The following is a 21122-nucleotide window of genomic DNA, read 5'->3' as shown; positions in this document are numbered from 1 at the left end:
CCCTCCCCCATGTTCTTTGTCTTTGCTTCTGGAATAAGTTTCCAAAGCAAGGTCACCAGTGATGTCTCAGGGATACATTGTAAGTATTTTTATGTATAATTCAATCTCTTTCTATGCTGAATGTTCAACGAATATTAAATGTATTTTCAGGACCAAATATTGTAGTCTAGTTTGGAAAAAAAACTTTTCTTGTCTACATTGCTGCAAAGTTCCTTTCTTTATTGCCTTCTATCCATTATTAAGATTAAAGCACACTTGGAGCTTTCCTGGGTGGCTCAGTCTGTTGAACATCTGACTCTTGGGTTGTGATTTGAGCCAATGAGCATGGAGCCTTCTTGAGATTCTTTTTCTCCCTCTCTTTCTGCCTTCCCCGCCCCCATTCTCTCTCTCTCTCTCTCATAAATCTAAAAACAAAACAGGGACGCTTGGGTGGCTCAGTGGTTGAGCATCTGCCTTTGGGTCAGGGCATGATCCCAGAATACTGGGATCGAGTCTCGCATCGGGCTCCCTGGATGGAGCCTGCTTCTCCTTCTGCCTGTGTCTCTGCCACTCTCTCTCTCGCTCTCTCTCGCTCCCTCTTGAATAAATAAATAAATAAAATCTTAAAAAAAAACAACAAACAAAAGTAAGCACAGCAATTCCTGGATACCACATGAATGTCATTCAACTTACTGGGGTGTATTGACAGGCTTAGGTTCAAACACTTCAATTATATAGTGATAATATAACAAGAATGTGAATTCTGTTTTGTTTCTTGCAACTTGAAGGATGGAATCCTTGTATTTGTTAACTCTTAAAACACATTAAATCCCTGGGGTGCCTGAGTGCCTCAGTCAATTAGGAGTTGGACTCTCAATTTTGCCTTGGATCATGGTCACAAAGTCATGATCTCAGGGTTGTGAGATTGAGTCCCACATTGGGATCAGAGCTCAGTGTGAGATCTACTTAACATTCTTTCCCTCTGCTGTGACCCTTCCCCTCCCCCTTGCTAGCAAGTACATGCCCATGCCTGCGAGCACTATCTCTCACACAAAAAATTTAAAAAAGAGAACAGATTAAATTCCTAACTCTGTCACATAAAAATCAGTAAAAGCACATGTTGTACAGTTCAAAAGAAATTTCCTTATTACACTATAAAATGATGTATCCTTATCTGCTGCATAAAGAGAAAAGATATCAAGTTTGGGTAAAATTATTATATTGCTTTGCTGTAATGTGTTTGTGTACTAACGGGAGTATGTGATGTGGGTAAGCTTTAATTCAGTTCTCTTCTTTTTCACATTCCCTGCTCCAATCTGCAAAATAGTATTGAGGATACAGGTCATTCATGGTTGCATTTCTAAAAAATCTTTTTTTTTTTTTTTTTAAGATTTTATTCATTCATTTGAGAGAAAGCAAGAGAAAACACAAGCAGGGAGAGTGACAGAGAGAGGGAGAAGCAGGCCCCCCGCTGAGCAGGGAACCTGATGCGGGGCTGGATCCCAGGACTCCAAGATCGATTGTGACCTGAGCTGAAGGCAGATGCTTAACTGACAGAGCCATCCAGGTGCCTCAAAAATATCTGGTTTTCAGTAACAAATACACATTAAGTGCTTTTTATCTAAGATTTCAAGTGATTGCATTATATTGTCAATAAAAGTTGATGTTTTTAATTCCTGTTGTAACAATACATTTGAACTCAAATGTGGGGATCCCTGGGTGGTTCAGTGGTTTAGCACTTGCCTTTGACCCAGGGCATGATCCTGGAGTCCCGGGATCGAGTCCCACATTGGGCTCCCTGCATGGAGCCTGCTTCTCCCTCTGCCTGTGTCTCTGCCTCTCTCTCTCTCTTTTTATTTCTCATGAATAAATAAATAAAATCTTAAAAAAAAAAAAGAACTCAAATGTGGAAGCTACAGAAAGATAATCTCTAAAATGTTAATTCAGTGCTGTCACTCTTATAGGGAGGTATCGTAAACTGAACAGAGCCATTTGTTCTTTTCCCTTCAGGGATAAGTGAAGAAAAGATAACTCAGTCTAGCCCACATATTGATGAAACAGTTAACACTGTACCACTTAATGTTGCTTCTTCTTTCAACATAGTTGTTCACTGTAAACCTTACTGCAGAAATTTTCAATTTTTCTCTAACTTTGCTTTTGAATAAATCACAATACCAACTTTTTACATTACCATGAAAAATATATCACAGCCAAGGTTTTTATGGATTAACATTCTTCCTATATAATAAAGTTATATGGGCAGTCACAGTTTTACATTTTAAGAGATTTTAGTGTAGTGGTTCTTCATGTTTTAAGGTGAGAGTATTTGATAAAAGCCATGTGACCTTTTCTCAGGGAAACTGTGTATGTGCACATATGTTCATGGTTTTGCCTGCTTTGGGGAGCTCATGACTCTATGGGTTCATGTTTGACTTAGCATTTTGAGAGCAGAGCAGATTCTTTGATACTCATTTTGCTAGTACTACAAATGGGACAGCTTTGTGATTTAAGTCCTATTTTAAAAATTTTTTACTATGTGGAATTTCCACATGAAATAGTACTTGTGATAAACCAGAGCCTGTAAACATTGATATAAGACTCAAAAAATATAAAGCTAGAAAAGTTGTTAAGTCCTTAATAATATAACCTACGGAAAGAAGACACAAAGTTGTGTTTGTGTCATTTGTACCAATAAATCTAGCCCTTCACATTCAATTATTCAGAGGTAGCATTGTGCACCAGTTAGTGTTATGAGCTCTGTAGTCAGGTGCCTGTGTTCACCTCCCAACTGGGCACCATCTTGAGTGTGTAACCTTGGACAAGTTAAATGGGAACCAACCAGTGTACCTGCTTCTAAGGAGCATAAAACAGTGCTAGCACTTTGTGCAAACTCAATAAATACCCAATACACAACAAAATATCTATGCCAATATTTATAACGTATAGAACAATTGTTTTGGTTATGCCTTTCTAATCTCAATTTTTGTGGCAGTTCGGTGACATAGACTCATCTGGGAAGTTTCTTAGACTTTCCAGTGTTGTCCTGATTGAGGTGTTTTCCCTCAGCACAATCTTTGGGAAGGATAGGGACCGATAGGTCCCTACACCCTGCAGCAAGCTCCTACAACACTGATGATCTGCAGTGCTTTCCAGGGCTGCAGACTGAAGGTATGAGCAGTCTGCCTTCTCCTTCTGCAGTCTATAGTCTGAATTTGAGGTCATTAGATATAGTTCTTGGTTTTCTCTCTTGTTAGGACTTGAGTCTACCAAACAAACAAAATATATTGCAACAGCACCACTAAAACTGTTATAAGGAAGAGATCTCAGAGCTCTTTAATTTTAGAAATTAGATATTTAGAAATGAAGGATTTTACAGAAATAAGGATTTTACATTTTACAGAAATAAATTAAAATGATTATAATTTTAAAACGGTTTCCAGAGTGAAGCTCTGGAAGTGACAATGTTCTGGCACTAATTTTATTAACAGGTAATTTAAACAACATATGGTAACTTTTATAAAAATGTGTAAGCAAATATTAAAATAAATTCATTAGACATTCATATTTCTGTCATGTACTTTGTGTAGGTGTTTCCTTATTCTGCAGAATCAATGGTTGTTTTGGTGACATACCTTGTAGCAGATGCAAAACATTAACTACTATTTTCTGTACTTGTCAAAATGTTTGGTAATCATTACTCTAATTGCATATTCATATTATACTAAGTCACAGTGAAGAAAATATTGATAATAAAGTGAACCACTGGTGTGAAATTAAAAACAAACCAGACTTTAAAATGAAAATAGGGATCCCTGGGTGGCGCAGCGGTTTGGCACCTGCCTTTGGCCCAGGGCGCGATCCTGGAGACCCAGGATCAAATCCCACGTCGGGCTCCCGGTGCATGGAGCCTGCTTCTCCCTCTGCCTGTGTCTCTCTCTCTCTCTCTCTCTCTCTCTCTGTGACTATCATAAATAAATAAATAAATAAATAAATAAATAAATAAATAATTTAAAATGAAAATAAATGTGAGTTGGATCTTGAGCTGAGTAACAATCTTAAATTAAAAGCCATACAGAAATAAAGTGATAGGGACTTAACTTTGCCTTCTTGGATCTGTATGCAACATTTCTATGTATTTTTAGTATCTAAAATGCATAGACCATAACTTATATTTCACAAATAACATCTGAGAAGTAGTAACAATTTGTCACTAACACAAATTTCTGAATTAACCCATAAAGAATATTCTGAAGTTGTTGGTCTGATTTTACTGTTGGAACTAAATCAGCTAAGACCTCCATTTTTGACAGTTGTGTTCAATATGAAAATCATGTTTTTAGGACTTTCAAAAATTTATGCATTACTGTTGATGTTTTTAACATCAGAGCTAAGGAATTTTAGAACTAATGAGGGAGGCGCCTAGGTGGCTCAGTGGCTTAAGCATCTGATTCTTGATTTCGGCTCTGGTTATGATCTCAGGGTTGTGAGATCAAGTCCTGCTCCACTGCTGAGTGTGGATCCTACTTAAGATTCTCTCCTTTTCCCTCTGACCCTCTCTGTCTGTCTCAAAAGAAAAAAAAAACAACTAATGAGCTTGGCAGTTATCTGGTCTACCGTTTTTATTTTACATAAGACAGGAAGTTACTTGAGGAAGAGTTTAAACAGTTTATTCCTGTTGATTCCTACGTTGCTTCTCAGTTTTTTTCCCCTCTTTATTTTTAGCAAAGGAAGTTCTACAATCCTGGTGACTTTACTTTTGTCTGTTTACTAAATAGATTATATGTCTTGGTTTGCTAACTGTGCTTTCTTTTGACTGTTCAGTAGAAATACTTGTCCTGGGTCTGTAACCTATTAAGCTTTCAGTGGCCATCAGAGAAACAGTCCTCAGTATCTTGATAGCTGCCTTGTAACTTTTTAAAGATATTTTATTTATTTATTTATTTATTTATTTATTTATTTATTTATTTACTTATGAGCATGAGGAGGAGGAGGGGCAGAGGGAGAGAAAGAGAGAATCTCCAGCAGACTCTGCACTGAGCATGGAGTCTGCTGTGGGGCCCAGCCCTGATATCATGACCTGAGCCAAAATCCAGAGTCAGATGCTCAACCAACTTAGCTACCCAGGTGCCCCTTAGCTGCCTTGTAATTATTTACAGCATTGCCTGCTGATTCATTGACAAAGAAATTAGAACTTTGTCAGGTAAAAATGAAAGAAACTTATTTTTAAAAGTATGTTGAAAATAATTTGTTAAATGTAGGCTGTGGATTCTTACAAACCAACTGAGTTTCTATAAGGTCTGGGGTGTTGTTGGGCCTTAGGAACATCTGAAACCAAGCCTCAAATGCCATCAAGACTCTTGTGATTCATCTGTTTTTCTTTCTGCTTTGGCTTCCTTTTTTTAAATTTTTTTGTTTATTTTTTTAATACAAGTGGATTTTTCTCTAAAAGTCTAGTAGCAAGAATAAGTTTAAATCTTAATAGATTGCCAGTTCTAGTTCTAAGATTTTGGAGAAAGGACACTAATTGTCTTAGCCTGAGTCATGTTCTTGCTTAGCCTGAGTCAAGTGCTTACTTACAGAGTAATTAGCTGAGGCCAGGAAATGAATTGCCACCAGAGCAATGTCTTGACTCAGGTAACCACTCTTGGCCCAACCAACTGTGTCCCAAAAGCCGGGTCATATTGCCTCCCACCGTAACCATGAGTTTGGGGAAAAGGACAATTTGTAGAAAAGGAGTGCTGGATAAATGATTGTCATGCAGGTCACTACATGACAAAACTTGAGATTTGCTTCCCTTGGGTTCCCAGAAACCATTCCAATCTCTCCTTTACCCAGCCATGTTGGAATAGGTCAAAAATTTTAAAGCAACCTAAAAAATGTGTCTTTAGATTTTACCCACTCATCTTTATACTGGTATCAGGATTTTTTTATAGTTTTAATTGGGCAGTGGATGATACATATGAAAGGTCATATGTAACACCAATGTAAATTAAGAAGCACAAAAATAAACACCTAGGAAGCCACGAGCTAAACTGAGGAAAGAGTACATTACAAACACTACCCAAGCCCCTGGTGTGCAAACTCTGCAGCACTCCTCCAACATCTAACTTAATCTATTAAATAAAGATTAGTATATTTCCCCTTTTTGGTAGGAAGACAACAAAAAGTAGTCAAGAAATATAAGCTGTGGATTAGAATTTTGTGTTTTCCACTTACTACATGAACTTATTAGCTAGTTACTTCATTTACCTGTGCCTCTCTATTCATATGTAAAGTGGGATTAAAAAAAGTTCCCATCTCACAGAATTTGACAATTACATGAGAAAAGCAGCATTTTTTTTTGTAATAGTGAAAACCTGGAGCCTTGGAAACAGCATAATATAAATATTCATTAACAAAGGACATTTAAACAAATTGGTAGACTCAAACAATTGACCATGAGGAAGCAATGAACATCATATAGCTATAGCTTATAGCTATATAGAAGGCAGAGTACCTTCTGCAACATATTTGGCTGTTTCCCTGGTTCTGCTTTAGTTTGCAACAGCAAGGCCAGAGCTTAGTCGGGAGCTACGAGGCTCCAAGTGGAATTGTGTCATAACGGAATGGAAAGAGTGTTACTGAGTTTTGGCTTTCTCCTGTGGAGGAAAAATGAATAAAAACAGGGAGCTCGGGACTTGAAAAGTGAAGTGCAGGGAACCTTTGATATGAATAGTCATTGGTATGACAGAGTCAAGGTGTGAAGCAGCCAGTAAGGGATAACCTATGGTGGTGATGATGGAGGATGGTGGGGCAGGTAAAGGCAGATTGTTGGCAGACATCAGCCTGTAAGGCCAAATCCAGCCCATCACCTAGTTTTGTATAGCCTGGAGCTAAGGATGTTTTATTTGTTTGTTTGTTTCTAAGGATGGTTTTTAACACAAAAATGATTGAGAAATCAATTTTTAAAAATAATATTTCATGACACGTGAAGATTATGTGAAGTTTTAGTTTCGGTGTCCACAGATCACGTTCTGTTGGAATATCCCATGCCCATTCCTTTGCCTAGTGCCTCTGATTGCTTTCCCCCATGGCAGAGCTGAGTAGTTGCAACAGCCCCGGTGGCGCAGCGGTTTGGCGCCGCCTGCAGTCCAGGGCGTGATCCTGGAGACCCTGGATGGAGTCCCGCGTCGGGCTCTCTGCATGGAGCCTGCTTCTCCCTCTGCCTGTGTCTCTGCCTCTCTCTCTCTGTGTCTCTATGAATAAATAAATAAAATCTTAAAAAAAAAAAAGAAAGAAACCATATGGCTCCCAAAGCCAAAAATATTTACTACATGAGTTTTTACTGAAACAATTTGCTGATTCCTGCCTTATGGCATAACCCGTGGATTTTAGGAAGAGATGCTAAAACTTAATTCATGCTGAGCACTCACTGTTGTCCAGTGTGGCTCTAAACTCTTCACAAATATTTAATATAATCCTGTAACACTAAAGATGGGTGGTAGTGTTACTATCCCCATTTCACCCATGAGAAGTCCAGACACCCAGGTGATTTGTTCAGTGCTGTACCATTAGTGAGTTGAAAAGCTAGAGTATGAACCTGGGCTGTCTAATCCCAGAGCAGTAATGTGTAATTTCCAGTTTTGTTTTATGTCTTGCCTGTTAAGTAATTCCTGCCAGTTCCCCTCTGAGTGTCAGTACTGCTATGTGATCAGTTGCCCCCTGGGTCTCTGTCTTACTGTAGAGACTTGTAGGATTGCCTGTGCTTACACTTGAGGCACAGCATCAGTGGAGGAAGATTTCAACCTGGAGGAGTGGTTCCAGTGTAAGCCTGAGTTTTACATTTGATGGCATCCTAGAATGGAGGAGATAGTGGTGTGTGTGTGTGTGTGTGTGTGTGTGTGTATGTGTGTGCATGTCTGTGTGATATACATAGAACATGTCCAGGATTCGTGCCACACAGCAGATAGTTGCCCTTGAAGAATGAATAGGTAGTGTAGAATTGGCAGATTTCTACATTTTAATTCTATGTAGTTTGAAAATTTTAAGCTAGTAGTCTTTGTATTGTCATTAACAGCAACAACAACAGCAACAACAACCCTATGGAATGTGGTGGAAAGAACTCTCTGAACTGGTTTTTCCTTTTGTGAGGTAAATTAGCCTAAGTCTCCTGTGGTTATCTTAGATACTGAGAAGAGACAAATTGTTTAATAATTCAATTCCCCAGGATATGGCCTAGATGGAAGAGAGATTCTCCAGCCACCAAAAAATGTCCTGTTTTTCCAATTGGAATATACCCAACTTAATCATGAGTGGGGGACATCCTTTCTTCTTTTCAAAGATACACAATGGCACTAGGCTTCCTCTTTATTACTTTATTTTAAAATATGGTATAGTTAACATACAGTGTTATATTAGTTTCAGGTGTACTACATAGTGATTCGACAATTCTATACATTACTCAGTGCTCATCATGGTGAGTGTACTTTTAATCCCCATCACCTATTTCACCCATCCCCCCACTCACCTCCCCTCTGGTAACCATCAGTTTGTTCTCCATAGTGAAGAGCCTGTTTTTTTTTTTTTGGTGGGGGGGCACCTGGTTGGCTCAGTCGGTAGAACATGCAACTTTTAATGTGGAGTCATGAGTTATAGCCCCACATTGGGTGTAGAGTTTACTTAATAAAAATATTTTTAAAAAAGAATCTGGGGTTCTTGGTAAAGTGTCTGTCTGCCTTTGGCTCAGGCTGCGATCTTGGAGTCCTGGGATCAAGCCCCACAACAGGCTCCCTGCTTAGCCCCACTGCCTTTTTTTTTTTTTTTTATAATGCCCACGGATTCTGTTATAGGTGGCCGTGGTGAAGTCAGAGGACATGGAAGCAGAGTTAGCATGCCCGGGTGGGCAGCCTTCCCCAGCAGGTGCCATTCCACAAGTGGTAACCCTCCACGTGGCAGAGCCAGGGGGCAGCATGGCAGCAGGGAGCCAGCTAGGCACCCCTGACCTGCAGCAGATCACCCTGGCACCGGGTCCGTTTGGTGGGACTGGCTACAGCGTCATCACAGCACCCCCTATGGAGGAGGGGATGTCAGCTCCTGGCACGCCTTACAGGTGAGACCTGCTGCCTCCAAGGCCCCCTTCAGCCATTGTCCCTCTGCCCCACTGGTACTCTCTCTTTCTCTCTCTCTTTTGCTCTGACTCTCACTTTGTCTCTCAAATAAATAAATAAAATCTTTAAAAAAAAGAATCTGTTTTTTTTATTTGTCTCTTTTTTCTTTGCTGGTTTGTTTTATTTCTTAAATTCCACATATGAGTGAAATCATATGATATTTGTCTTTCTCTGAGTGATTTATTTCACTTAGCATGATACCAATTCCATCCATGTTGTTGCCAAGGTAAGATTTCATTCTTTTTATGGCTTTTTATTTATTCTTTTAGTACCATTCCATTGTATACCACATCTTCTTTATCCATTCATCTATTGTTAGACACTTGGGCTGCTTCCATATTTTAGCTATTATAAAAATAATACTGCAGCAAACATAGGAGTGCATATGTCTTTTTGAATTGGTGTTTTTATACTCTTTAGGTACATACCCAATAGTGGAATTACTGAATATATGGTAGGTCTATCTTTAATTTTTTGAGGAACCTCCCTCCAGACTGTCTTCCAGAGTGGCTGCACCAGCTTGGATTCCCACCAACAGTGTAAGAGGATTGCTTTTTTGCCACATACTCACCAACACTTATTGTTTCTTGTGTTTTTTATTTTAGTCATTCTCATAGGTGTGAAGTGATATTTCATTATTGTCTTGATTTGCATTTCCCTGATGATGAATGATGTTAAGCATCTTTTGATGTATCTGTTGGCCATCTGTATATTTTCTTTGGAGAAATGGCTGTCCATGTCTTCTGACTGGGCTTTCTCTTGACATAAGATATTCACACATGTTAGAGCATGAAGCTCCACGCAAATGGCTTTATCTACTCCATTTACTGCTAGTGGGAGTAGGAAAGGAAGTTTCTTCTTTGCTGAAGATATTTGCTCACATGTGATACCTGCCTCCCCTTTAAGATGGTAAGGAATGTGCTTTTCTTCCTAGATAACTGTGTACTCAGAAGGATTACATCCATTTCTCTGGTCTCCTCCCCTCTCCCAGATTCATACCCCCCACATCCCCAGGACCAGGAGAAGGAATACTGCTAGATGTTTGGCTACTCAAGGCTGGAAAGATATGGCAACACCAAAACATCACTCATACCTGGCTCTAAGCCCTCAGCTTTGGACAGAGTGAGGAGTGGGATCTGGTCTTCTGAGTTCCTCTTGGTCTCTTGGAAGACTGTTTCAAATTTAGTAAAAAACAGTAGTCAATGTTGCTTCCATTTTTGATATAACCTTAAAAAATGAAGTAACTAAGCAAGCTGGGCATTTCAGTTCTACTTCTCTTCAAATGTTGAATACAGACTCCCATGTTAGAAACATATCTAAAGGAAAATAATCATATGACACACAGTGTAACCTCACTTTTTTTTTTTTTTGCATTTAAAGTTTAAAAAAACAGTATAAAGTCAAACTTTCTTTCTTGGAAATGACTATCTTTTTATTTCTGAGACGATCTTCTTTCTGTTTTGGTGGCAGTTGGGGGGGGAGTGCCTTTTTATGAAATTAATTAAGAATTCCTATAATTTGCAAGAAACTGTTCTAGGTCCTCAGGTGTTAGCAGTGAACAAAACACAGAATGCCTCTTAACACAAGAGCAAATTCCAGAAAACAAACAAATACATAATGTTATGTATTAATTAGGTAATAACTGCTATGAAGAAAAATGAAGCAAGGTCAGGAGTTTAAGCAGTGGGGCTCAACCATGGGTCAACACTGGAAACTCTAGGGAGCTTTAAGAAATGCTGAAGCCCTCATCCCACCTGGATAGATAGATTCTATTTCACTTGCTCTGGAGTCCCTCTTGGGCATCTGGATTTTTGAGCTCCTCAGGTAGGTCTACTGTAAACCAGAATTGAGAACCATTAGGTTAGAGAGTGACATAAGTGCTACTTTAGGTGGGTGTTCAGAAACTGCCTCTCTGGCTTAGTCACATGGGAAGAGACCCAAAAGAGGACAGACTGTGAGCCAAGAGCCTAGTTGAAGTGCAATCCAAGTAAATGGACTACACAGGCCAAGTCCTGGGGTATGTGCTCCATGTGCTCTTGGGATGGGCAGGTTGTATAATTTGGGTGCAACAGAGTGAGCCAGCGGGAGAGTGAAATAGCATTAGGTTGGAGGGGAGAGCAGGAGCCAAATCATTTAAAGCCCTGTAAGCCATGGAAGGAACTTGGGTTTATTCTAATGTGATGGAGAAGCCACAGGAGGGTTTTGAGCAGAGAAGTGAAATAATTTAATCCATCTTTGAAAAGGACTACCCTTGCAGCTCTGTGGAGAATAAGCTAAATATCAGATGCAAGAGGGGAAGTGGGGGGCCAGTTAGGAACCTACTGTTACAGATCAGCCTAAAAATAATGATAGTTTAGACCAGAGTGCTAGGAGATCAAGATCACTAAGAAGTGGTTGGATTGGGAGTAATTGGCAAAGGTAGAAGGTAGAGCCAAAGGAATTTACTGTTAAATTGGATGTCAGGTGTGAAAGAAATTTTTTAAAAAGTCAGGAATAACTCCCAAGCCTTTGATTTGAGTAACATTTTTGGGTGAATCGGTGGTGCCATTTTGCAAAGCTGGATGACACCAGAGAAACGGATTTGTGTTGGCAGGAAGGAATCCGGAGCTTTGTTTTTAGACATGTTGCATTTGACATGAAATAATGTTGAGATAATAAATGGTAGAGTTTTACTTGTTGTTGTTAATATCCTCAATTGACAAACAGTTGGTAACATTGGCCCCTTAATTTCAGAAGTTACACTAAATATAAATATAAATATTTTAAAGCAGTGCCTTTATGTCATGGAGCATGATTAGGAATTGTGTTAGTGTTTATAAATATGTCCTGGTAAAATGTGTCTAAAAGAAATCGGAGGATTTCTGGTTTTAAGAAATTAACAATCGTTTACTAATTAGACTCTTAGACTAATTAGACTCATTTTATTAGAAATAAAATGTTCCTGGTTTTATCATTTCCCTGAAGGATTTACATTATGGCAAAATTAAAGCATCAGTCTAATGTTAGTCTGGGGATTTATATAGGAATATATTCACAACAGTGGCTGAAGCCTTTCAGTTTCATGCCACTGTGTAACACTAAGACATCTATGATTTTATGACACCTCTGTATCTATTGTAGCATCTCAAAAGATGAGAATCAAGTATTTATGTAAACTAGAAAAATCTTTTCTTCCAACACCATGGGTGATACCGGAATACAATGTGTAAGAGATGCTAAGAGATGCTGTTAATATTTAGTAGAGTCATATCGAATGTCTGGATTTTTCCCTATTATTTAGACAATGGAATAATAAAATAATTCCCTATGATGTCAGCAGCCACATTGTGAATTTGAGTGTTTGTGAGTAGAGTTCCCCTGTGGCTAAGAATACCTGAATAGGAGTCAGAACCCAGAGTGTGATATTACAATATCTTTCAAATGCAAATAAAACGAAGAGTGCTTCCATGTTTCTCTGGCAATTAAAGCAAAAAAAACTATTACATTTTTCTTTTAGATAAAAGAAGATATGAAAGAAAAAGCTGAAATTCCCAAGAATCTGAATGTCTTTCAATGTAGCTCATTTCCTAACATGCAATGGTTTTTATCACTGGGTATACCAGAATCTATATTGAAAATGTACTTGGCAAAATTGATGCAAAAGCAACGAAACCATCGCGTGGGGACAGAAACTGCATTTTGTAATTTCATTTATCGTGAATTCATTCGCAACTGAACTGTAGCCATCTGGACACTAGTGACGTTAAAAGCTGTTGTGCCCAAGATTGCGAATCCGGGAAACCACCAAGGAGTCGACACCGATGCAAACACACGAGGGTTTATTTACAAGCTCGAGCCTGGGTCCAAGTATACCCCACACAGCGGAGCAGGGACTTGAACCCCGAGGTGGGTTTCAGCTTAGTTTTAAGGACTGGTCTAGGAGAACTCCAGAAAGGGTGGAGCAATTCCTCAAGTTCTGTTTACATTTTGATATGGGGCCTTCAAGGGCATTGAGCTCTGTTTTTTTTTTTTTTTTTTTTTTTTTCTGTTCTCATTCTAATAGGAGCTTCCTGCCCTTGGCTTGGGCTCTGTTTTTTTTTTTTTTTTTTTTTTTTTTTTTTTTGGGGGGGGGGCTCTGTTGTTATTCTAATGTGGGGCTTTCTAGGACGTTAAGCTGTAAGCTTTTTTCTTCCTGTAACTGAAGTAAGGTAAAGTTCAGCTCTTATTCGCAGGAGCCTGGGATGGCTGTACTTGTGATAACGCTGAACTTAAAGTGAATGGCCTTAATTTTCTCGGCCTCCACAAAGCATGTTCATGTGGCCAAATGGGTCACCTTTTTTGGGTAATTTAAGGGTGTCTTCATAAATATAAACAGGGATCCCTGGGTGGCGCAGCGGTTTGGCGCCTGCCTTTGGCCCGGGGCGCGATCCTGGAGACCCGGGATCGAATCCCACATCGGGCTCCCGGTGCATGGAGCCTGCTTCTCTCTGCCTGTGTCTCTGCGCCTCTCTCTCTCTCTGTGACTATCATAAATAAATAAAAAAAAATTAAAAAAAAATAAATATAAACAGCATAAGTGACTGAGCATTGGTGAAGTCCCTGTGGAGGCTTTTAGGTCCATAATGTTTCTACTGATTTCTTTTCCTGTATCTATGACATGTATCCCCAAAGCAGAGCTTAGCGTGTATGTTGAGGAGTAATCACACGCATACACACTAAACCTGCTTCACAGAGGCTCCCAAGCGTGGTGCTTCCTCTTGGTCCCAAAAGGTAGCTTTCAGTGGTGATAGGAGCTGGAAGGGACATTGGGGGCAGGGGATCGAATTCAGGGGATCCCTATTTTCCCTCTGCCTCAACTGTCGGTCTTTTTTTTTTGTGGTCTTTTCACAGTCATGAAAAATAAAAACGTGATATATCTGACAAAAGCTGACAATGAAATCCTACTGGCACAGATAAAAATTGGTCTTTGCGCAGTTCCATGAGTCACACACTCACAAACATCTGATAGTAATGCTAACATATGTTTAACATTTACTGTGTGCTCTCCATGCATCATTAATCCTGAAAAACAGTGCTATGATGTAGGCATTACTATTAGCCCCATTTTACAGGTGAGGAAATGGGCCTTGGAGATTAAGTAACTTGTCTCAATTTCTCCAGCCACCAAATGGAGCAGCTGGAAATGCTATCATGGTTCTCCAAACAATCACATGGATAAAACCTCCAAGAGCAACCGACAGGGTCTCTCAGTCTTCTGGGCTCTTGACTAACCCCACTTAAAGCATACACCACCTCCTCCCCACCAACTTTTCAGGAGACCCACCACATCGCTAGGCCCTTGGGTAGAGAGTAATTAACGCCTGTCCTAAATAAGCAATATCCTGCAGGCTTAAGAGAGCTAGAGATATTTAAAGCTAGATTCAGCCAACGGACACTATTTACTCACCTGGCAAAATCCGGTCCAAGGGAAAAAAGGAAAGAACAATAATTATCTAATAAAAACTCCCTTTCTTTTTTCTGAAAGTTAACTTGAAAAGGATTCTACTTTTGGTGTGTAAAAACCTAGTGTTGAAAGGGATTTCTAAAGCAAAGGACAGATCAATTCCAGCTTCTTTTTATTTCAATGTAATGCTTGAACACGAGTCTTTGTTTTAGAATTTTATATATTGTGAAGTTTCATAATAACAAAAGATGGCTGGTTTTCAGGTCTCAAAGCTTCTCTAGAAGGAAAAGTCTTGTCTTGAAAGCATTTCTAGCTAAAAGCTTCAGCAAGCTCTGGCAACAGTTTGGAATCACGAACAACCTTGTTCTTTCTCAGACTGTTCCACTCCAAAGTCATTTCTGCTTGCTCCTTGCCAAATGGTTGAGCTACCCTAAGCCTGCTGCCTCCCAGAATTCATCTCCAGTCAAATTTGCCTTGTCGCCTCTCCCAATTAATCTGGTTCTGTGCACCTGAACAGGGGACAGATCCAGAGGTTGTAATGCACTGAGGCAGTATTTTCCCTTTGGACTGCCAGCCTGAGTCAGGCCCAGGTGGGTGGTGATTCAAGTTGAAATGAACGTTGGCTCAGTCTAAGCTCTTGGTTTTGCTCTGTAGGAAAAATTCTTTGTAATGTGTGCCAGGGGAATGTAGTTAAAAAAAAATAATACTAATAGGATGCAGGGAATTGTTATGTAAGAGTTAGAGTGCTTTATGGTTCCTTGGCTGAGATATTTAAAATGCTGTATTATAGGGGGAAAAACGTAAAGTGAAAGAATATTACAACCAAGTCTTTGGTATAAAACATACCCTTTAAAAAAAAATTGGAGTTTAGGGCACCTGGGTGGCTTCGTGGGTTAAGTGTCTGCCTTTGGCTCAGGTCATGATCCCAGGGTACTGGGATCAAGTCCCACATGAGCTCCTTGCTCCACCGGGAGCCTGCTTCTCCCTCTCCCTCTGCCTGCTGCTCCCCCTGCTTGTGCTCTCTCTTTCTCTCTGTCAAATAAGTAAATAAAATCTTGAAAAAAGTAAAAATAAAAAATTGGAGTTTAAGCACCTCTTTTAATGGACTTTGAGGCCATCTGGTGTGCCTTTTCAAGAGGTCACTCCATTTGCTGCTCTTGATATATTCTCCCAAATCTTGAAAGTATTATAAAGTGATGAATCACAAAAGCCAAGAAGCTTCTCATTCTTGTCCTCATCACCTGGCATGAGACTTACAGTCTCATGTAATATCCTTTAAAAATCATCTACAAAGGAGATCTCTTGAATTCTAAGATTGATTTGTATTTTAGGTAAATTTTTACTTGGAACAACATGTACCCAGATTGACATCAAGATCACTTATTTTTCCTTTCCCCTCATTTGACTAATTTTTATCTGTGGAATGCAGAGGATAGTTGTGAAAATTTATGCAAGTAACCGTCACAAAATTTTTTTGAAACGCGGGTAATTAAAATGATTGCTTCAGTTCTCCATTTACTGATGTTATGCAAACACAGCAGCTGTAGCCCAAGTATTTATACTCCAGTTTTTTATTTCTCTGGTTAATTATTTTTTATTATTAATATTTTAAAGCATATATAGTGTTCAGAGGTCCTGAGAATGTGCATAAAAACCATCTGCTTAAACTAAAATCTATTGTAGTATGTGTCTAAAAATTAAAATTTAGAGATGCCTATGTGGCACAGTAGTTGAGTGTCTGCCTTTGGCTCAGGGCATGATCCTGAGGTCCTGGGATCGAGTCCCCCACATCAGGCTCCTTGCAGGGAGCCTGCTTCTCCCTCTGCCTATGTTTCTGCCTCTCTCTCTCTGTGTCTTTCATGAAAAAACAACAAAAAAAAAATCTTAAAATAAAATAAATGAAAATTTATCAATAATAAGCAAAAGCAACATTTTAGGTAGAATATTCCCTCTAAAATGATTTCCACTTTCCTGTATATATGAAAACTTACATTAAAAATATTGAAAACAAAAAGACTATACATACCTGACAGGACCTCTGTAACTTTCCCATTAAAATACCCAAGAAGATAACAAAAGGACAAAAACTAGAGACAGTGTAGGAAAGTAAGGAAAGAAAAAAAAACTGTTTGCAAATTTGAAAGACAATTGCGCTATTATATCACTGGGGGTGGGCTAAGGGACACATTCTGGGACTCTGTGTGCTGTGAATTCTAAACAAAAGCAGCAGGGATAACAGCAATAAAGAGAGAAAAAGGCTTTGATTTACCTCAACTGCCTGCCCAGAAAAAGGAGCTCTCTTGGACTAAACACCAGAGGCATTCAGGCGTCTCCCTGCTGTAGGAGCCCTGTTGTAAGCTGCTTGGAGTTATAGCCCCTCACCCACTTAACCCACTCCCAGCCCAGCACACAGCTCCTTTCTTTCCTTTTTTCCTTTCTTAGATTTTTTAAAATTTATTTTAAAGATTTTATTTATTTAACAGAGAGAGAGAGCACAAGCAGGGAGAGAGGCAGAGGGAGAGGGAGAAGCAGACTTCCCACTGAGGAGGGAGCCCAACTCCAGGGCTCTAGCCCAGGACCCTGGGATCATGACCTGAGCCAAAGACAGATGCTTAACCAATTGAGCCACCCACCCACTCTTCTTTCTAAGATTTTATTTATTTATTTGAGAGACCGAGAGAGAGAGAGAGAGAGAGAGAGAGAGAGAGCATGAGTGGGGAGGGCCAGAGGCAGATGAAGCAGGCTCCCTGTTGGAGCACAGAGCTCAACGTGGGGCTCGATTCCAGGACTCCAGGATCATGACCTGAGCTGCAGGCAGCGCCTAACTGACTGAGCCACGCAGGAGCCCCAGCTCTTTCTTTCTATATCCACTCAGACCCTACAGCTCCTGCCACACCACTGGCAGGCAGTGTGATAGGTTTCAGTATAAAATGATTTTTCCAGAAGAACTATAGTCAAGGGGAAAGAAAGGAAGAGCCCCAGGAACAGTGTCTATAGTGGAATGGTTCACAAATGTCACAACAGAGCTAGAGATGGTAGCCAACTCTTGACCGTAGCTGGAGAGCTGACAGTGTAGGGAGACAGATCCTCACTATCCATGACACATCCATTCTCACTAAGTATTGGTGACCATGGACTGGGTGTTACAAGCCACACTTTATGCTGAGTTGGTCTACACACACATGTTCACCCTTTTGAGTGTTCTTCGTTTTGTCTGCGGATTCTTTCTTCTATTTGGTATAATTTCCCATCTGTCCGCAAATTCTCTGCTGGCCATATCTTGCAGTGACAGTCTGATGGCAATGAATTCTCTCAGTTTGAAAATGCCTTTACCTTGCCTTCAGTTTTGAAGGAAAATTTTGCTGGAGGTAGAATTTTAGTTTGTCAGTTTCTCCCCTTTTTCAGGACTTGAAAGATGTGGTTCTGGTGTTTTCTGGTTTTCACTGTTTCTGGGAGAATTCAGCCATCATTCTCATCCTTATTTCTCTTAAAGCAATTTTTATTCCCTTCTGTGAATACCCATAAGATTTCCTCTTCATCTTTGTTTTTTTTTTTTTTTTTTAACAGTTTGACCCTGTTGTGTCTGGGAGCAGTTTTCTTCATGTTTATCATGCTTGGAGTCCTCTGGCATGCTTGAATCTGTGAGCTGACATCATTAATTCAAGACATTTCCCAACCATTATTTCTTCAGATTTGTCCTCTGTTCCTCTCTCTCTCTCCCTTGGGGACTCAGTTACATGCACAATGTTAGGCCATTATTGTTACTGTCCCACAGAACTCAGATTCTCTCTCTCTTTAACCTCCTTCTGCCCCTCCCCATGTTTGTTTAGCTTAATTTGAATAACTTCAGTTGACTTGTCTACAAGCTCACTGACTTCTTTTTCTCTGCTGTGTCTAGTCTGCTGAGTCCATTGAACGATTCTTCTATTATGTTTTTATTTATTTTTAATTTTTTAAATTTTATTTTATTATTATTTTTTTAAGATTTTATTTGACAGAGAGAGAACACAAGCACTATTGGGGGCAGAGGGAGAGGGAGAAGTAGGCTCCTCACTAAGCAGGGAGCCCAATGTGGGGTTTGATTCCAGAATCCTAGGATCATGACTTGAGCCGCAGGCAGATGCCTAACTGACTGAGCCACCCAAGTGCCTTTGTTGTTTTTTTTTATTCTTAACATTTCTGTTTGTTTATTTTTTATAATTTCTTGCTCTCTCTGGATATTGCCCATCTATTTATGCATTGTCCATTTTTATCTGCTTGGTCCTTTTACATATTTATTATAGTTATTTTAATGTCCCTATCTGATAAGCCTACCATCGGGCCATCTTCAGGTTCACTTTTATTATTTCTTTTTTCAACCATAGCTCACATTTTCTTGTTTCTTTGAATGTGCCATAATTTTTTTAAAAGATTTTATTTATCCATTCATGAGAAACATACAGAGAGAGGCAGAGACATAGGCAGAAGGAAAAGCAGGCTCCCCATGGGGAGCTTGATGCAGGACTTGATCTCAGGACCACAGGATCATGCCCTGAGCTGGAAGCAGATGCTCAACCACTGAGCCACCGAGGCGTCCCTGAATGTGCTGTAATTTTTAATATTTAATCAGGCAATTATGTATGAAAAAACAATGAAAAGGAAAATAGTATATACTCCCAGAAAATAAATGTAAGGGCCTGAGTTAATCTAATCTTTAGTTGAACTGAGTATGGACTTTGTTGCAGCTTTGGTAGATTCAGGTCATCACTAGCTTCAAATTTTTTCTTTAAAAGACTTATTTGTTTATTTGAGAGAGAGAGAAGGTAGGAGAGGGAGAGAGAGTCTCAAGCCTACTCCATGCTGAGTGTGAGCCTGATGTGGTACTTGATCTCACAACCCTGAGATCATGACCTGAGCCAAAACCAAGATTTGGTGGCTTAACTAACCGTGCCACCTAGGTGTCCCTAGCTTCAAATGTTTTGAGTGCAGGACCAGCACTTTCCCTTTGCCAAGGCATGGGACCCTAAAGAGGTTTTTTTTTTTGTTTTTTTTTTGTTTTAGTTTCAGGGGTTGAATTTAGTCATTCATCAGTTGCATATAACACCCAATGTTCATTACATCACATGCCCTCCTTAATGGCCATCCACTCCACCCCCACCTCCCCTCCAGCAACCTTCTGTTTCCTAGAGTTAAAAGTCTCTTACGATTTGCCTCCTTGTTTTTATTTCATTTTATTTTTATTTTATTTTCCCTTCCCTTCCCCTATGTTCATCTGTTTTGTTTCTTAAATTCCAATTGAATTTGGTGAATTCATATGGTATTTGTTTTTCTCTGACTTACTTATTTCACTTAGCATAATGCCCGCTAGTTCCATCCATGTTATTGCAAATAACAAAGTCTCATTCTTTTGGATGGCTGAATAATATTCCATTATATCATTAAATATATATAAATATATATGTGTGTGTATATATATATATATATACACACATATATATACATGTATATATATATATATACCATATCTTCTTTATTCCTTCATCTGTTGATGTGCATCTGGGCTCTTTCCATACTTTGGCTATTGTGGACATTGCTGCAATAAAAACTGGGGTTCATGTCTTTATGATTTATAACCAAATCACCAGCTTTACAGGCTAGCTACCAACTTTTTGGGTCAACGGGAAGTTCTCTTTGCCTTTCAATTATGATCCCCACTCAGAGGCCCTCAGGAGATCTCTCTGTGCCTTACCCTGATGGCTTATGCAGTGCATTCAGTGAAGGCCAATAGAGCCCAGGGGTCTTTGTCTCAGGACTCTGCTCTCCCCTAGCTATAGGAAGCTGGCAGCCAATTCCTGGTACTGAATGAAACATTCAAAGAGGTTTCTCTCAGTCCTCCTTACTTGTTCCCAGGCTTTGGTTTACCACCTCTGTGTATTTAGTGAAAACTCCTGGGATAGAGCTGACAGGTGGATGCAGAACTGATCTGTGGATAGGCTCCTTGGGTTCTAAACTGAAACGAGAGTTCACATGGGGCATTGAGATTATGCGACACAGCTAAAGTTGTCTTATAAGGAAATACAGGAGCTTACTGAATATAATAGGGAAGAGGGCAGCCTGGGTGGCTCAGCAGTTTAGTGCCACCTTTGGCCCGGGATGTGATCCTGGAGACTCGGGATCAAGTCCCATGTCAGGCTCCCTGCATGGGGCCTGATTCTCCCTCTGCCTGAGTCTCTCTGCCTCTCTCTCTGTCTCTCACGAATAAATAAATAAAATCTTTAAAAAATATATAATGGAGAAAAAGAAATCCTGAAAATCAATGAGATAAGTCTCCATCAAAGAAAATAGAACAAGGATCCCTGGTGGCGCAGCGGTTTGGTGCCTGCCTTTGGCCTGGGGTGTAATCCTGGAGACCTGGGATCGAATCCCACGTCGGACTCCCGGTGCATGGAGCCTGCTTCTCCCTCTGCCTGTGTCTCTGCCTCTCTCTCTCTCTGTGTGACTATCATTTAAAAAAAAAAAAAAAAACAACAAGAATGTAAAAATAAATCCAAACGAGGAGAAATAAGAAAATAAAAAAAATTAATGAAATGTATAAT

The 21122-nt window shown here is 39.7% G+C and overlaps 1 long non-coding RNA gene across 1 annotated transcript in view; it reads right to left on the bottom strand.

Annotated features, from left to right (window-relative positions):
- Nucleotides 1–6579: 6579 nt before the first annotated feature.
- LOC140633278 (uncharacterized) overlaps nucleotides 6580–21122 on the bottom strand; it is a 30839-nt gene continuing 16296 nt past the window's right edge. Inside the window, exon 4 of the long non-coding RNA XR_012030917.1 lies at nucleotides 6580–7214. This is a non-coding gene — a long non-coding RNA (uncharacterized lncRNA). The remainder of the gene's footprint in view (nucleotides 7215–21122) is intronic.

This window comes from Canis lupus, chromosome 5 (assembly GCF_048164855.1).
Source record: "Canis lupus baileyi chromosome 5, mCanLup2.hap1, whole genome shotgun sequence".
NCBI lineage: Eukaryota > Metazoa > Chordata > Mammalia > Carnivora > Canidae > Canis > Canis lupus.
The sequence above is the reverse complement of the archived record's forward strand: the minus strand, read 5'-3'. Positions and strand labels throughout refer to the sequence as shown.